This window comes from Oncorhynchus masou, chromosome 10, assembly GCF_036934945.1.
Source record: "Oncorhynchus masou masou isolate Uvic2021 chromosome 10, UVic_Omas_1.1, whole genome shotgun sequence".
Classification (NCBI taxonomy): Eukaryota; Metazoa; Chordata; class Actinopteri; order Salmoniformes; family Salmonidae; genus Oncorhynchus; species Oncorhynchus masou.
Genome location: NC_088221.1, coordinates 35,815,146 through 35,831,641, shown reverse-complemented (window position 1 = coordinate 35,831,641; position 16,496 = coordinate 35,815,146).

Sequence of the window (16,496 nt, the reverse complement as noted above, 5' to 3'; positions counted from 1 at the left end):
CATGTTCCTGTGGCACCTGGAGGTATGGTAGACATCTTTGACCAGCTGGAGTCCAACAAAGCCACTTTGCAGATCAAGCACTTCTCTGTCAGCCAGACTACCCTGGATGAGGTGGGCGAGAGAGACAGGGAGAGGAAGGGAGATGGAGAAATTGAGATATGGGGTGTGAGAAAAGAGAGACAGACAGAGATGGTGGGGGAGTCTGGCAGAGACTTAAAAGGCCATTATGTCTTCACACTTCAAAAATCAAGGTGCAAAATATGTTTTGAATCATACCTATGCTGCATCCCAAAATGGCACCCTATTCCCTTTATAGGTCAAAAGTAGTGCACTAGGGAATAGGGTGCCATTTGGGGCATAACCCTACAGTATGTAAAGCAGTCTGAATAACAAACCAGTCACTGATCCTTCCAGGTCTTCATGAACTTTGCCATGGGAAAGGTTGGCATGGAGACAATCCCAAGCACACAGCATAAGCCTCGAATACATTGAGGGTTCAGATACATAGCTTTTGCGGCTATCTTGTTCACAATACAATGTGTCTGTCTGTCTGAGGACACCCACTGTGAAGGAAGAAGAGCAACATTCAATCTGGGCTGGAACTGAATAAATGGATCTGCATGTACATTTAATAATAATACAAATATGAAATTAATTATTCTTGTAATTAATTTACTTTATTTTAATTGTATAATTTTGCTTTTGGTACTGTAATCACTGTATCACATATACCTTATAAAGGATAACTTATGAAGTCACTTTGTGGCCACTTTGGACTGTTAAATTGAACCGGGTTGCTCTATTGATGTTTCATCATGTAATGAGAATCAAAGAGATGTTAACATGCTTCTATCATGTTTCTTCACTAATATGGGTTGAAGTCCTAAAAATGTAATGGCCATCCTTCCTCACCTGAAGGCTATAACCAATTAACAAAAGTACAATTACATATTTAAAATTACAATCACATCTAAGAGCAAATAAATGGTATTGTCATGTTATTATCATTCCAAATCGAAGTACTGTGGTGGAAGCACTGCTCTTCACCAACAGTTATAACCTTACAAAAATCAGTATTCCCCATGTTTAACCATTCTCTGCATTCCAATGGTGAAACTCTTATATTTTGTTGATTCAATTATATTTATTTGGCCCAATGGTTAAGCAAAAAAAAGATCTGGAAAAATACTTGAAAATGTATGACCGACTATATGTGCAGAGACTGTACTTATGGTGACGATAATATCATCAAAGCTTCTGAGATATATGTAAGTCAATAGAAAAAACGCTTTGCCACCCAGAGATACAAACGTTCTCAATATCTCTTCGTTTCTCCTTACGACTTCCTCTGAGGGAATATCTAAATGTTTTATTGGCTCCTCCAAATGCTTTAAAGCGGCAATCAGCAGTTGACAAATCGTTCTTCCCGCCACTGTTTCTCTAGAAAGCTGAGGTAATGGGGCAGGAGAAATGTAACCACTCTCAAATTCATAGACATAGCTATGGGTGCAAGGGCTGACCATCCATAATATCAAAATGATAGTTTTAATCATGTTTTGAGGCTATAGTGTTTGTTTACATTTATTGTTTACAAACATTGTAGTAAAACATGCTTAGATTTTTAGTTCTGATGGGGTATAACAGTTGAACTAATAAGTTATAAGTTATATTTTTTCAAGAATCAATGGGAATATGTTATTCATTTATAAGTGCAACAATTTATGTAGCTACTGTATATTGCCCTTTAAGCACAGTTCCACATAAACATGAATGCACTGAACTTATTTTTGTACATTTAATAACGCTATTTTTCAAAGCATTTGTTGCTGTGTGGTGTGCTCATTATATGATAGCAAGTGTTGGTTCCTTATTACAACAATGTGTCATAAAACATTACTTTGTCCATTAGGCTTATCTATTGCATTTCACCATGTGCATGCAAATGACCTTCCTCCATTCCAGTATGATTAAAGATCCTTGCTAGCTACCGTCATTTTCATTATAATTCTAAGTATATTCAATGCATAATGAATGAGTATAACGTTGAGATGGTAGATACAGTATCTACTTGTTAAGGCTTTTTTCGTTTATGGAAGAGGGGAAGAAATGTGCCATACACAGTCAGGAAGGCACAGGAAGCAATTGTGCAATTGGGCAATAATGTGGGGATTCAGGTTCTCTGTAGAGAAAACTCAGACAGTGTTCTTTACCAGGAAGGCGAGAGATGAGGTACACTTGAGGTTTTATGGGAGAAACTTGGAGAGGGTGAGGCTTTCAGGTTCCTTGGGGTATATTTTGACAGTAGACTGAACTGAGAGAGAGAAAGTCATGGGAAAGTGTAAGAAGGTGTGATGCGCTGTCTGACGGCGTTCCTCATTGAGGACCATGTATGTTACATTGATCCGATCTGTAATAAACTATGGCCAGTATAGGGTATGGTTTGGCAGCCCAAACCTCATTGGACAGGCTAGATGTCACACTGGGGAAAGGACTCAGAATATGTAGTGGGGCGTTTCAGACCTCACTAGTGGCTGCACTACAGCTGGAGATGGGGGATATGCCATTGCAGAATAGGAGACAGCAGCTGCCAATTAATTAATGGGTCAACCTACAGGGACATGCGGGGTCTCATCCTGTGAAAGGGATTTTAAAGGCATGCTGGGAACATGAGTGAGGACAGAACACAAACTTTGGGTGGGTGAGTAATACCCAGGCGAAAGAGATGGGAGTTTAGTCGAACGGGAGCTGTTCCTGTAAATCCACCATGGCTACTCCTGCCTCAAGAAGTTGATCTAGAAGTGTTGAAGAGACTACAGAAAGATGTCTGGATACTGTGTATCAGGATTTTGTGGCCATTTACACAGATGGTTCAAAAGATCCAATGACAGGATATACTGGGTCAGCATTTGTAGTGCAGGAATGTGGGGTGGCAGTCAGGAAATGTATTACAGATCATCTGGCTGTATATACGGCGGAGCTGATGGCCATACTGTTGGCCTTGCAATGGGTGGAGGAAGTTAAGCCAGACAGAGTGGTTATTTGCTCTTATTCATATGCAGTGTTGTGAGTCTGCAGTCCTTTAGCTCATGTAGCAGACAAGACCTGCTTTATGACGCGCTACAAACCCATGGCAGGATTAGACAGATGGGTATGCAGAGAAGATTTACTTGGGTCCCAGCACATGTGGGGGTGGAGGGGAACGAGGCAGTTGATTTACTGGCTAAACAACACTTGGTAGTGGGGATGTTGATGTTGTGGTTTCAATGAGCAAGTCAGTGGCAAAAAGCCTGATATAAACACCAATGGTGCTGAGATGGCAGGAGCAGTGAAATAGATAAACTAAGAGTAGGCATTTATTTCAAGTACAGAGGAAAGTCGGGGACGGGAGGGTGGCAGGAAGGGACAGAAGAGAGGAGGCTATTTTCGCAAGATTAAGGGTGGGACACAGCCGGTTGAAAAGCATCTAACAAGAAAGTGGGATTTTCATCAGGAAACAGAGACCACGGACCATGCATTGATAACAGTGTGGGCAGTAGAGAGAAAGAGAGAGGCTGAGAGTATGAGGGAGAAGGGGGTACAGGAAATTTGTTTCAAGATTATATTGAGTAGCCTTCTTCTTTGGTGAGGGTTATCGGCAGTTGGCAACGGGGCTGACAGGTAGGATTTAGTTTCTCAATGTTTCTGGCCCATACTCCAATACAGTAGGGGGTGGTAATGCACCATAACTTTGGATGCCAAACGCCAATAAACCCCACCAAAGAAGAAGAAGGCTGCTTTCAATGGAGCTGAAAAGGGAGGGAGGAAGGGAAGGAGGGGATACGAGGCCCAGTTATGAGCAGCGACGAGCAGAGGTTCGAAAGGTGTCTGTTTCATCAGCAGAAAAAAAAGATGGTGGAAGCGGATGAGGAAGTGGATTCTGAATACAATTACGGGAGAATCAAGGAGAATTTGAGTATTGTCCAAAAGAATGGAAAACGGAGCAAAGTAGCGTACAGTGATAAGAATGACCCTTTATATCAAGTAGGAGTATGTTTTGTTAATGAGGAACAGCTGAGCAGAGTACCAATCTTGAAGAAACCATTTGAGTTATCCAAACTGATGGCAAGAGTGCTGGGCAAAGTGAAGGCTGTGAGGATTGTTAAGATTTTTTGTGCTTCTGCGGAACAGAAGGAACGTGCGTTGTGTCTTAACCGATTTTATAAGTTTGAAGTGCCACGTGTGTCTCTTTGGAACAGGGCACACCTCAAGGGGGTTATATCTGGCATCTCATGGGAAGTAGATTTTGAAGGGTTGAAAAATATTCCTGGAGTGATTGAAGCACGTCGGATGAATCGTGTGGTGAAAAAGTGAAGTCTATCTGTTCTTTTGTTTTTTGATATAGAGTCTCTCCCTACTCAAGTGCAGTTGGGGTATATAAACTACAGAGTTAGAGCATTTATCCCAAGACCAATGCAGTGTGACCATTGTAAAGTTTTTGGTCATGTTTCAAGTGTTTGCCGAAGGGAGAAGCCAAGATGTCCAAGTTGTGGAAAAGATCATATCATGTGTTATAAAAGTGATGAAAATGTGAAATGTTGCAATTGTGGTGGGAACCATGAAGCCACAGCTTTCGAATGCCCCACAAGAGTGAAAGAGAATGAGGTGGCCAAAGTCAGGGCTGTCCAGAGCATTTCATATGCAGCAGCTGTTAAAAAGGTTGAGGGTTGGAATGGTGCACCTGAAGAGTCCATGGTGGTGGAAAGGCCTTCACTGACAGACATTTCAAATCAAATCATATTTTATTGGTCACATACACACGGTTAGCAGATGTTATTGCGAGTGTATCAACATGCTTGTGCTTCTAGTTCTGACAGTGCAGCAATATCTAGCAAGTCATCTAACAATTCCACAACAAATACCTAATATACACAAATCTAAGTAAAGGAAAGGAATAAAAATATATAAATATATGGATGAGCAATGACAGAGCGGCATAAGCGAAAATGCAATGGATGGTATAGAATGCAGTATATACAGTACATATGAGATGAGTAATGCAAGATAACTGGCATTATTAAAGTTACTAATGTTCCATTTACTAAATTGGCCAATGATTTCAAGTCTGTATGTAGGCAGCAGCCTATCTGTGTTAGAGATGACTGTTTAACAGTCTGATGGCCTTGAGATAGAAGCTGTTTTTCAGTCTCTTGGTCCCAGCTTTGATGCACCTGTACTGACCTTGCCTTCTGGATGGTAGTGTGGTGAACAGGCAATGGCTCGGGTGTTTAAATTTTATTTATTTATTATTATTTCACCTTTTTTTAACCAGGTAGGCCAGTTGAGAACAAGTCCTCATTTACAACTGCGATCTGGCCAAGATAAAGCAAAGTAGTGCAACAAAAAACAACAACACAGAGTTACACATGGGATAAACAAACGTACAGTCAATAACACAATAGAAAAATCTGTATACAGTGTGTCCAAATTAAGTAAGGAGGTAAGGCAATAAATAGGCCAATAGTGGCGAAGTAATTACAATTTGTCAATTTACACTGGAGTGATATATGTGCAGATGAGGATGTGCAAGTAGGGATACTGGTGTGCAAAAGAGCAGAAAATCAAAAACAAATATGGGGATGAGGTAGGTAGTTGGTTGGATGGGCTATTTACAGATGGGCTGTGTACAGCTGCAGCGATCAGTAAACTGCTCTGACAGCTGACGCTTAAAGTTAGTGAGGGAGATATAAGTCTCCAACTTCAGTGATTTTTGCAATTCGTTCCATTCATTGGCAGCAAAGAACTGTAAAAAAGGCGGCCAAAGTAGGGGTTGGCTTTGGGGATGACCAGTGAAATATACCTGCTGGAGCGCGGGCTACGGGTGGGTGTTGTTATGGTGACTTGTGAGCCGAGATAAGTTGGAGCTTTACCTGGCAAAGATAACCTGGAGCCAGTGGGTTTGGCGACGAATATGTAGCGAGGACCAGGAGCATACAGGTTGCAGTGCTGGGTAGTATATGGGGCTTTGGTGACAAAAGGGATGGCACTGTGATAGACCACATCCAATTTGCTGAGTAGAGTGTTGGAGGCTATTTTGTAAATGACAGGCCTTGATGCGAAATAGGAAGCCGATTCTAGATGTAACTTTGGATTGGAGATGCTTAATGTGAGTCTGGAATGAGAGTTTACAGTTTAGACAGACACCTAGGTATTTGTAGTTGTCCACTGATAAGGGAATTATATGCTGAAAGGTAATGACTAAACATATTCCACCCTGAAACGTAATTATGACATGATGTAACAGGTATAATGAATAATTAGACAAATGTAACTATTAGTAATCATTTGACTCTGTAACATGTATAATGAATTAGAATGGTAAACTTCAGTGTGACTAAGGAGAGACCGAGAACCATTGAACTACGCATGACCTAACCTTGGCAAGAACTCTGAGAAACTTACGATAGGACAGGACTACCTGGCATGATGACTCTTTGCTGTCCCCAGTCCACCTGGCCGTGCTTCTGCTCCAGTTTCAACTGTTCTGCCTGTGGCTATGGAATCCTGACCAGTTCACCGGGCGTGCTACCTGTCCCAGACCTATTATTTGACCATGCTGGTCATTTATGAACATTTGAACATCTTGGCCATGTTCTGTTATAATCTCTACCCGGCACAGCCAGAAGAGGACTGGCCACCCCTCATAGCCTAGTTCCTCTCTGGTTCTTCCTAAGTTTTGGCATTTCTTGGGAGTTTTTCCGAGCCAACGTGCTTAAACATCTGCATTGCTTGCTGTTTGGGGTTTTAGGCTGGGTTTCTGTACAGCACTTTGAGATATCAGCTGAGGTACGAAGGGCTATATAAATACATTTGATTTGATTTGACAGGGAGTCTTTTCAAGGTTCCTCTAATCTCGGGGGAATGGAACTGCCGGCTTGGTAGTGATAAACAGTGGATACAACTCACCTACTGTTTGTGTGTATGTATGTGCGTAGGATATCTACTGTTTTTGTGTATGTACGTGCGGAAGTAGGGAGTGAACTATAAAATGGATGTCTTTGTATTACGGACTTCAGAACGTTCTGAAGTAGAGGAGGACCAAAACGCGGCGTGGTTATATTGATTCATGTTTAATTAAAACAGATAAACATGAACACTACAAAACAACAAAACGTGGAAAACCAAAAACAGCACTATCTGGTGCAAAACACAGAGACAGGAACAATCACCCACAAACACACAGTGAAACCCAGGCTACCTAAATATGGTTCCCAATCAGAGACAATGACTAACACCTGCCTCTGATTGAGAACCATATCAGGCCTAACATAGAAATGGACAAACCAGACACACAACATAGAATGCCCACCCAGCTCACGTCCTGACCAACACTAAAACAAGGAAAACACACACGAATGATGGTCAGACCGTGACACCCAGGGTCTTACAAACCTCTGGAATTAGTCAAAGCTTTAATAATTGTTAGTTATTATCATTGGGATTGAAAATTCTCGTGACACCACCTTTTCTAAATCATAACCGTCCAGAGTAGTGATGCTAGTCGGATGGGCGGGTGCTTGCAGCGAACGGTTGAAGAGCATTACTAGCATTTACTAGCATTTAAAAGCAGTAGGAGGAGACGGAAGGAGCGTTGTATGGCATTGAAGCTCGTTGGAGGTTTGTTAACACAGTGTCCAAAGAAGGGCCAGATGTATACAGAATGGTGTCGTCTGTGTAGAGGTGGATCAAAGAATCATCCGCAGCAAGAGCGACATCATTGATATATACAGAGAAAATAGTCGGCCCGAGAACTGAACCCTGTGGCACCCCCATAGACACTGCCAGAGGTCCGGACAACAGGCCCTCTGATTTGACACACTGAACTCTATCTGAAAAGTAGTTAGTGAACCAGGCGACGCAGTCATTAGAGAAACCAAAGCTGTTGAGTCTGCCGATAAGAATACGGTGATTGACAGAGTTGAAAGCCTTGGCCAGGTTGATGAAGATGGCTGCACAGTAATGTCTTTTATCAATGGGAGTTATGATATTGTTTAGGACCTCGAGTGTGGCTGAGGTGCACCCGTGACCAGCTCGGAAACCAGATTGCCTAGCGGAAAAGGTACGGTGGGATTCAAAATGGTCGGTGATCTGTTTGGCTTTCGAAGACTTTCAAAAGGCAGGGCAGAATGGATATAGGTCTGTAACAGTTTGGGTCTAGAGTGTTTCCCCCTTTGAAGAGGGGGATGAACGAGGCCGCTTTCCAATCTTTCGAATCTCAGTCGATACGAAAGAGAGGTTGAACAGACTAGTAATAGGGGTTGCAACAATTGCGGCAGATAATTTTATGAAGAGAGGGTCCAGATTGTCTAGCCCAGCTTTTTTGTAGGGGTCCAGATTTAGCAGCTGTCTGGATTTGGGTGAAGGGGAAATTGGGGGGGACTTAGACCAGTTGCTGGGGAGGGGGTGCAGAGCTGTTGGCCGGGGTTGGGGTAGCCAGGTGGAAAGCATGGCCAGCCATTGTTGGCCAGCCAAATGCTTCTTGAAATTTTTGATTATTGTGGATTTATCAGTGGTGACAGTGTTTCCTTGTCTCAGTGCAGTGGGCAGCTGGGAGGAGGTACTTTTATTCTCCATGTACTGAACAGTGTCCCAAAACATTTTGGAATTAGTGCTGCAGGATGCAAATTTCTGTTTGAAAAAGCTAGCCTTTGTTTTCCTAACTGACTGTGTGTATTGGTTCCTGACTTCCCTGAAAAGTTGCATATCGCGGGGACTATTCGAAGCTCGTGTAGTATGCCACAGGGTGTTTTTGTGCTGGTCAAGGTCAGTCAAGTATGGAGTAAACCACGGGCTATATCTGTTCTTAGTTCTACATTTTTTAAAAGGAGCATGCTTATTTAAGATGGTGAGGAAAGCACTTTTAAAGAACAGCCAGGCATCCTCTACTGACAGGATGAGATCAAAATCCTTCCAGGATACCCGGTCGATTAGAAAGGCCTGCTTGCAGTAGTGTTTTAGGGAGTGTTTGACAGTGATGAGGTGTGGTCGTTTGACCGCGGACCCATAATCGACGCAGGCAATGAGGCAGTGATCGATGAGATCCTGGTTGAAAACAGCAGAGGTGTATTTAGAGGGCAAGTTGGTCAGGATGATATCTATGATGGTGCCCATGTTTACGGATTTTGGGTTGTACCTGGTAGGTTCCTTGATAATTGGTGTGAGATTGAGGGCTTCTAGCTTAGAATGTAGGATGGCTGGGGTGTTAAGCATATCCCAATTTAGGTCACCTAGTAGTACGAACCCTGAGTGGAGTCCTGTGTGGCTCAGTCGGTAGAGCATGGCGCTTGATGGGGGATTCCCGCACCACCCATATGTAAAAGTAGTGGCCCCAATTCAAAAGCGTCTGCTAAATGGGATATATTATTATATTATTATTTATTATTATTATTACGATAGATGGGGGGCAATCAATTCACATATGGTGTCCAGGGCACAGCTGGGAGCTGAGGGGGGTCTATAACAAGCGGCAACAGTGAGGGACTTATTTCTGGAGAGATGGATCTTAATAGTAGACGTGGATAGTATGACAGAACTCTGCAGGCTATCTTTACAGTAGATTGCAATTTCACACCCTTTAGCAGTTCTGTCTTGACAGAAAATGTTGTAATTGGGGATGGAAATTTCAGAATTTTTGGTGGCCTTCCTAAGCCAGGATTCAGACATGGCTAGGACATCCGAGTTGGCAGAGTGTGCTAAAGCAGTGAATAAAGCAAACTTAGGGAGGAGGCTTCTGAAGTTAACATGCATGAACGCAAGGCTTTTACGGTTGCAGAAGTCAACAAATGAGAACGCCTGGGAACACACAGGGCCTGGCTTAGCCTCTACATCACCAGAGGAACAGAGGAGGAGTAGGATGAGGGTATGGCTAAAGGCTGTAAGAATGTGTCGTCTAGTGCTTTGGGAACAGAGAATAAAAGGAGCAGATTTCTGAGCGTGGTAGGATAGATTCAGGGCATAGTGTACAGACAATGGTATGATAGGGTGTGAGTACAGTGGGGGGAAACCTAGGCATTGAGTGAAGATGAGAGAGGTTGCACCTCTGGAGGACCCAGTTAAGCTAGGTGCGGTCTCCACATGTGTGTAGGGTGGGACAAAGGGGCTATCTGAGGCATGTTGAGCATGACTAGGGGTTCCTCAGTAAAATAAAACAATTAGAGCTGACCTAAACAACAGTATACAAGGTATATTGACACTAGAGAAAGGCATAAAGAAATCACAGGTGTTGATTGGGAGAGCTAAGACAACAATGGATGAGACAACAACGGGTAAACAGCTAGGACAACAATGGGTAAATGGTGATGAATGGGCAGAGTTCGAGGCTGGGGCCGACAGATAAACAAAATGAAGTACCGTGTTAATGAACAGTCCAGCAGGCATCAGCTGTGTAACTGAGTGATCATAGGGTCCAATGAGCAGCAATAGATGAAACAGGGAGCTGTTCAGTAGTCAATTACTACACTAGGCGAGTGGGAGACACAGCGTTCAGGAAGCTAGTGGGTCGGGGATAGCAGATGGATCATCACCAACATCCATGACGTTGAGAGCACATCGGCCGAATTATGTCAGCAAACCAGCAATGATGGATTGGCGGGGCTCCGTGTCGACAAAGGGTCCAGGCCAGTTGGCAAGAGAGGTATTGTAGTTGGTGTACTTCGTTTGCTAGCTTGGAGATGGACCTTGCTCGAGGCTAACTGGTGCATGTTTCTGGACAACGGCGTTAGCCACAATAGCCACTTGGTAGCAACTAGCTAGCTGAAAAGATTTGGTGTAATGGTTCAGAGCTTGCGGCATGAATCCGGTGATGTAGTGGGAAAAAAAGCAATCCGATATACTCAGGGCTGATATCGCGCTGTGCAGACTGGCAGGTGTCTTGTTTTGCACACTTCGTACAAAATAATCAAATGCAGTACTACAGGATATTTCTTAACGTAGCTCCTTATTAGGGGCGGCAGGGGCCTAGTGGATAGAGCATTGGACTAGTAACCGAAAGGTTGCAAGTTCAAATCCCCAAGCTGACAAGGTACTAAATCTGTCGTTCTGCCCCTGAACAGGCAGTTAACCCACTGTTCCTAGGCCGTCATTGAAAATAAGAATTTGTTCTTAACTGACTTGCCTAGTTAAATAAAGGTAAAAAAAAAAGAATTAGCTAGCCATAACTGGCATGTTCACGTATCGCCAACCAGGATCAAAATGATCATGACCTAACCAATCATAACACAGTATCATATGGTGGTAAAATGCATCCAATTACAATTCAGTATGTTTACACATATGCATATTACACCCCCTTCTTTTAAAACAAAATAAATGTTTCCATATTCTAAGGGTTTCTTTTGAATACATGCTCTGTAGTTTGAACTCAAGGTAAGTAACCATTTATATTACATACTACACCAACTGAATCAACATAGTATGGTGTATGTTGTGCTGTGTGTGTGTTTAGTCCATCACGTTCTCTTTCAGAGGAACAGTTCATCCCATCGGGGTGTTGTTCTTTTGTGTCCATAGGTGACGACGATTGCGGCGGTACACCGCTCCTTCTGCGGTGCGGACGTGATATGAACGTTCAGTGTCAACTGACTCTCTGTCGATCAGTGGTGGTGGCAGTGGTCTAGCTGACTTGTCGTAGTATTGCTTTTGTTGTTGTTGTCTCTGCACGTTTTCCATGCATTTCCTTGTAGCTGACGACCTCAGGTTGCAGCTGCTGGTTGGTGCTGGGAAGGATTGAGCGAAGTGTGCAGCTCATCAACAGCTGGGCTGGTGATTTGAAGTTGTCAACTGGAGTGTTGCGGTATTCAAGGAGACTGAGGTAGGGGTCTCTCTTGTCTGCTTTTGCTTTATCCATGAGTGATTTAGCAATCTGCACAGATTTTTCAGCAAGGCCATTACTTTGAGGGTAATGTGGGCTTGTGGTGACATGTGTAAACTCCCATGAATTTGTGAAGGATTCAAACTCATTTGATTTGTAACAGGACCCATTGTCAGATATTAAAGTCTCTACAATGCCATGCCTGGCAAAGGCTGCTTTCAGCTTGTGTATCACAGCTGCAGATGTGGTGCTGTGAAGCTTGTCAAGTTCGAAGTATCTGCTGTAGTAGTCCACTGTTACGATGTAGTCCTCGTTGTTCCAGGTGAACAGATCGGTTGCCACGACCTGCCAGGGTCGGTCTGGGATACAGTGAGGTAACATTGGGTCTTTGGTGTTTGAGGGGCGTCGTTCAAGACATATGGTGCATTTACCAACAATGTTTGCACATTCCGGGCCAAAACAAAATGTCCCATGCTCTCTGTTTGCACTTTTCCATGCCCATGTGTCCAGCATGGATCATTGTCAAAATCTCTTCTCTGAGACTGGTAGGAATAATGATTTTCTCTCCTTTGAAAATCATTTACATTTACATTTAAGTCATTTGGCAGACGCTCTTATCCAGAGCGACTTACAAATTGGTGAGTTCACCTTATGACATCCAGTGGAACAGCCACTTTACAATAGTGCATCTAAATCATTTAAGGGGGGTGAGAAGGATTACTTTATCCTATCCTAGGTATTCCTTAAAGAGGTGGGGTTTCAGGTGTCTCCGGAAGGTGGTGATTGACTCCGCTGTCCTGGCGTCGTGAGGGAGTTTGTTCCACCATTGGGGGCCAGAGCAGCGAACAGTTTTGACTGGGCTGAGCGGGAACTGTACTCCTCAGTGGTAGGGAGGCGAGCAGGCCAGAGGTGGATGAACGCAGTGCCCTTGTTTGGGTGTAGGGCCTGATCAGAGACTGGAGGTACTGCGGTGCCGTTCCCCTCACAGCTCCGTAGGCAAGCACCATGGTCTTGTAGCGGATGCGAGCTTCAACTGGAAGCCAGTGGAGAGAGCGGAGGAGCAGGGTGACGTGAGAGAACTTGGGAAGGTTGAACACCAGACGGGCTGCGGCGTTCTGGATGAGTTGTAGGGGTTTAATGGCACAGGCAGGGAGCCCAGCCAACAGCGAGTTGCAGTAATCCAGACGGGAGATGACAAGTGCCTGGATTAGGACCTGCGCCGCTTCCTGTGTGAGGCAGGGTCGTACTCTGCGGATGTTGTAGAGCATGAACCTACAGGAACGGGCCACCGCCTTGATGTTAGTTGAGAACGACAGGGTGTTGTCCAGGATCACGCCAAGGTTCTTAGCGCTCTGGGAGGAGGACACAATGGAGTTGTCAACCGTGATGGCGAGATCATGGAACGGGCAGTCCTTCCCCGGGAGGAAGAGCAGCTCCGTCTTGCCGAGGTTCAGCTTGAGGTGGTGATCCGTCATCCACACTGATATGTCTGCCAGACATGCAGAGATGATTCCGTTGATCTGTGATAGTTCATCACGATGGTTCCAGAATTCTGAGACGCTCTGAGGACATTTTCTCCTCTCCTCAGATAATCCATCCTGTATGACTTTCCTCAGCTGTGTGAGTTGTGTCCTTTTCTGTTTCTGCTTGGATTTCCTTCAGTTTTGTGTCACTAACTGGTAAGTTACTGTACACAGTGTGCACTTGCATGTCCATGCCTTCACCAAGGCTGCTGTCCTTATAGATAAGAAACTTCCTGGAGAGTGTGTCTGCGACAGGGATGTCTTTGCCTGGACGGTGAGTCATTGTGAAGTCATATTTTTGTAGTTGAAGGATCATTCTCTGTAGCCTTGGCGGGGCTGCGGCTAGTGGTTTCCTCATAATTGACTCAAGGGGCTTGTGGTCAGATTCTACAATGACTTGTCGTCCATATATGTACTGATGGAAACGTTTACATCCAAAAAGAATGGCGTGGAGCTCTTTTTCGATTTGAGCGTAGTTGATTTCACAGTCTGTGAGAGATTTGGAAGTGTAGCCGATGGGCTTTCCTTCTTGCAGTAGCACTGCACCTAGTCCATACTTCGACGCGTCCACTTGGAGTCTGAGCTCTTTGTCGGGGTCGTAGTAGGCAAGGATTGATCCTTGTTCTCTCGTGATCAAGTCTTTCACATTCTGGAAAGCATTGTTGTATTCCTTGTCCCAAAGAAACGCGCTGGACTGCTTTAGCAGTTGACGCAGGGGTGCATTAGCATTGGAGAGGCTGGGTGCAAACTTGGCTAAGTAGTTGACCATGCCAAGCACTGTTTCCAGCTCTGCACGGTTCTTTGGTGGCTCCATTTCTTTTATGTCTAAGATCTTCTGTGGATCTGGCTTGATTCCAGTCGCTGTGAGAAGATGTTGACAGCTGACCTCTGTAGCGCCGACTGTGCTCTTCTCAGGGTTGAGCCGGACTCCTCTCTCGTGGGACCTTTGTAGCATCGAAAGGAGGTTTCGGTCGTGCTCCTCTTTGGTTCGACCATAGACAAGGATGTCGTCCACAACTGCTACAACTCCGTCGAGGCCTTCGTACACTTCGTCGATCTTTCGCTAAAATTCGTCTTGGGCTGAGATAATCCCAAAAGGCAGGTGACGGAACCTGTAGCGTCCAAACGTTGTGTTGAATGTTGTGAGCTTAGATGACTCTTCTGTGAGCTTTATAGCCCAGTAGCCTGATCTAGCGTCCATGACACTGAAGTAGTGTGCTCCCGCTAGCTTGCGTGTGATGCCATGCGTCGGTAAAGGATAATGGGGGCGTTTGATAGCCTTGTTCAAGTCTCTTGGGTCAAACTCCTCCAGTACATTGTCTGTCTCTACTGGTGCTGTCACTGATATAACTAGCTTGATGAGGTCCATGTCTAAACATGCTTTAAGACCTAGCACTGCGGGTGCTCTAGTGTCAACAACATAAAAGTCCAACATCATGTCACTTTCTTTATATTTGCATTTGAAAGTGCATGTGCCTTTTACTGGGAGCTGTTCAACACCATAACTAGTCAGTCTGTGCATGGTGGGCTGTAGCTCACACTCACTTATTCAGAGGAATAATGTTTTCTTGTGCACCAGTGTCTAGTTTGAACCTGAGCTCTGTGCCTTATGTTCCTATCTCAATGTCTGCAAAGGCTTGCTCTGTCTCTAATATTTTACTTTTCTGTGTCATTGAATCAATAAACAGTTCATCAGCGTTTGACTCTTTGATTGACATTTCATCTTCACTCACTGTGTGTACTGTTTTTCCATCGTAAGCTCTGCATACCTTTGCAAAGTGATTCCATTTACCACATTTTGCCTTTAGCTGGGCAATTTCCTTGTTCGCCATGCACTTTGTATCCACAATATCCACGTTTTGGGGCGTTTTGAGTCTGTATCGCTGTTTTGGAGTTATGTCTCTCTGTTCTAAATCACACTTTCTGTACACCGGAGGTGTGCTTTGATGTCTGTCTGACTGCATGCACTGCGCTCTTGCTGCTGCGCAAAATGGTTTTCATCTGAGCCTGTGCTCGTGAGTGAGATCTGGCTATGTCGATAGCTTTGTCCAGCGTTAGCTCAGACCCAACATTCAAAAGTTTCTCTCTCACTCGCGGTGAGTGTATTCCAAATACAATACGGTCCTTGACCATCTCATCCTTGTTAGCATAATCACAGTCTTTCACAAGCAGACGCAGCTCTGTAACAAACTGTTCAAAAGACTCGCTAGCTCCCTGTACTTTCTCATGGAATTTGTACCTAGCGAAAATTGTATTGGTCTTCGGCGCAACATATGCTTCAAAACGATCGTAGTATGTTTTCAGTACCTTTGATTCAGCCTCGGTAAGTGTCCATGTGTTGTAAATATCTCTCCCTTTTTCACCCATCCAGAGGAGCAGATAGCTGCATTTTTCCTCTTCTCCTCTGTCATTCAGAGGACCCGTGAACATTGGCTCCACATGCTGTTTGTACTTACGCCATGCATCGGGTAAGTTTGTAGACTCCCAGTCCATTCGAGGTGAAGGAACTCCAGAAAAACCCTTCTTGTAAGACCTTTACTCTGACACCATGTCTTGTTTTGCACACTTTGTACAAAATAATAAAATGCAGTGCTACAGGATATTTCTTAACGTAGCTCTTTATTAGCTAGCTATAACTGACATGTTCATGTATCGCCAACGAGGTTCAAAACGACCATGACCTAACCATTTGGGTGGTCTTAACCAATCATAGCACAGTATGATATGGCGGTAAAATGCATCCAATTACAATTCAGTATGTTTACACATATGAATATTACTGCAGGTATTATCCGGCCTGTCCGGGCTAAAGCGGCTGGAATCCGAGCTAAAGGTAAAGACCACTAGCAGTGGCTAACAATGACTAAATAGCTAGTAGCTAATTAGCTGGCTAGCTTCTGATGGATGTTCCAGTTACAAGTCTAAAAAATAGCAGATCTGTACCACATTAGGTGAGGCAGGTTGCAGGAAGGTATATTTAATAATAATAATAAAAAAAAGAGATTTAAATATAATGGAACTTATACAACCCCCCCCCGGAAAATACAATATTTACATGGGACATAAACAAACACGTCTTACTGCTGCGCTATCTTGCAATTAAGAAGTTGAACTTCGTGGCCTTTATA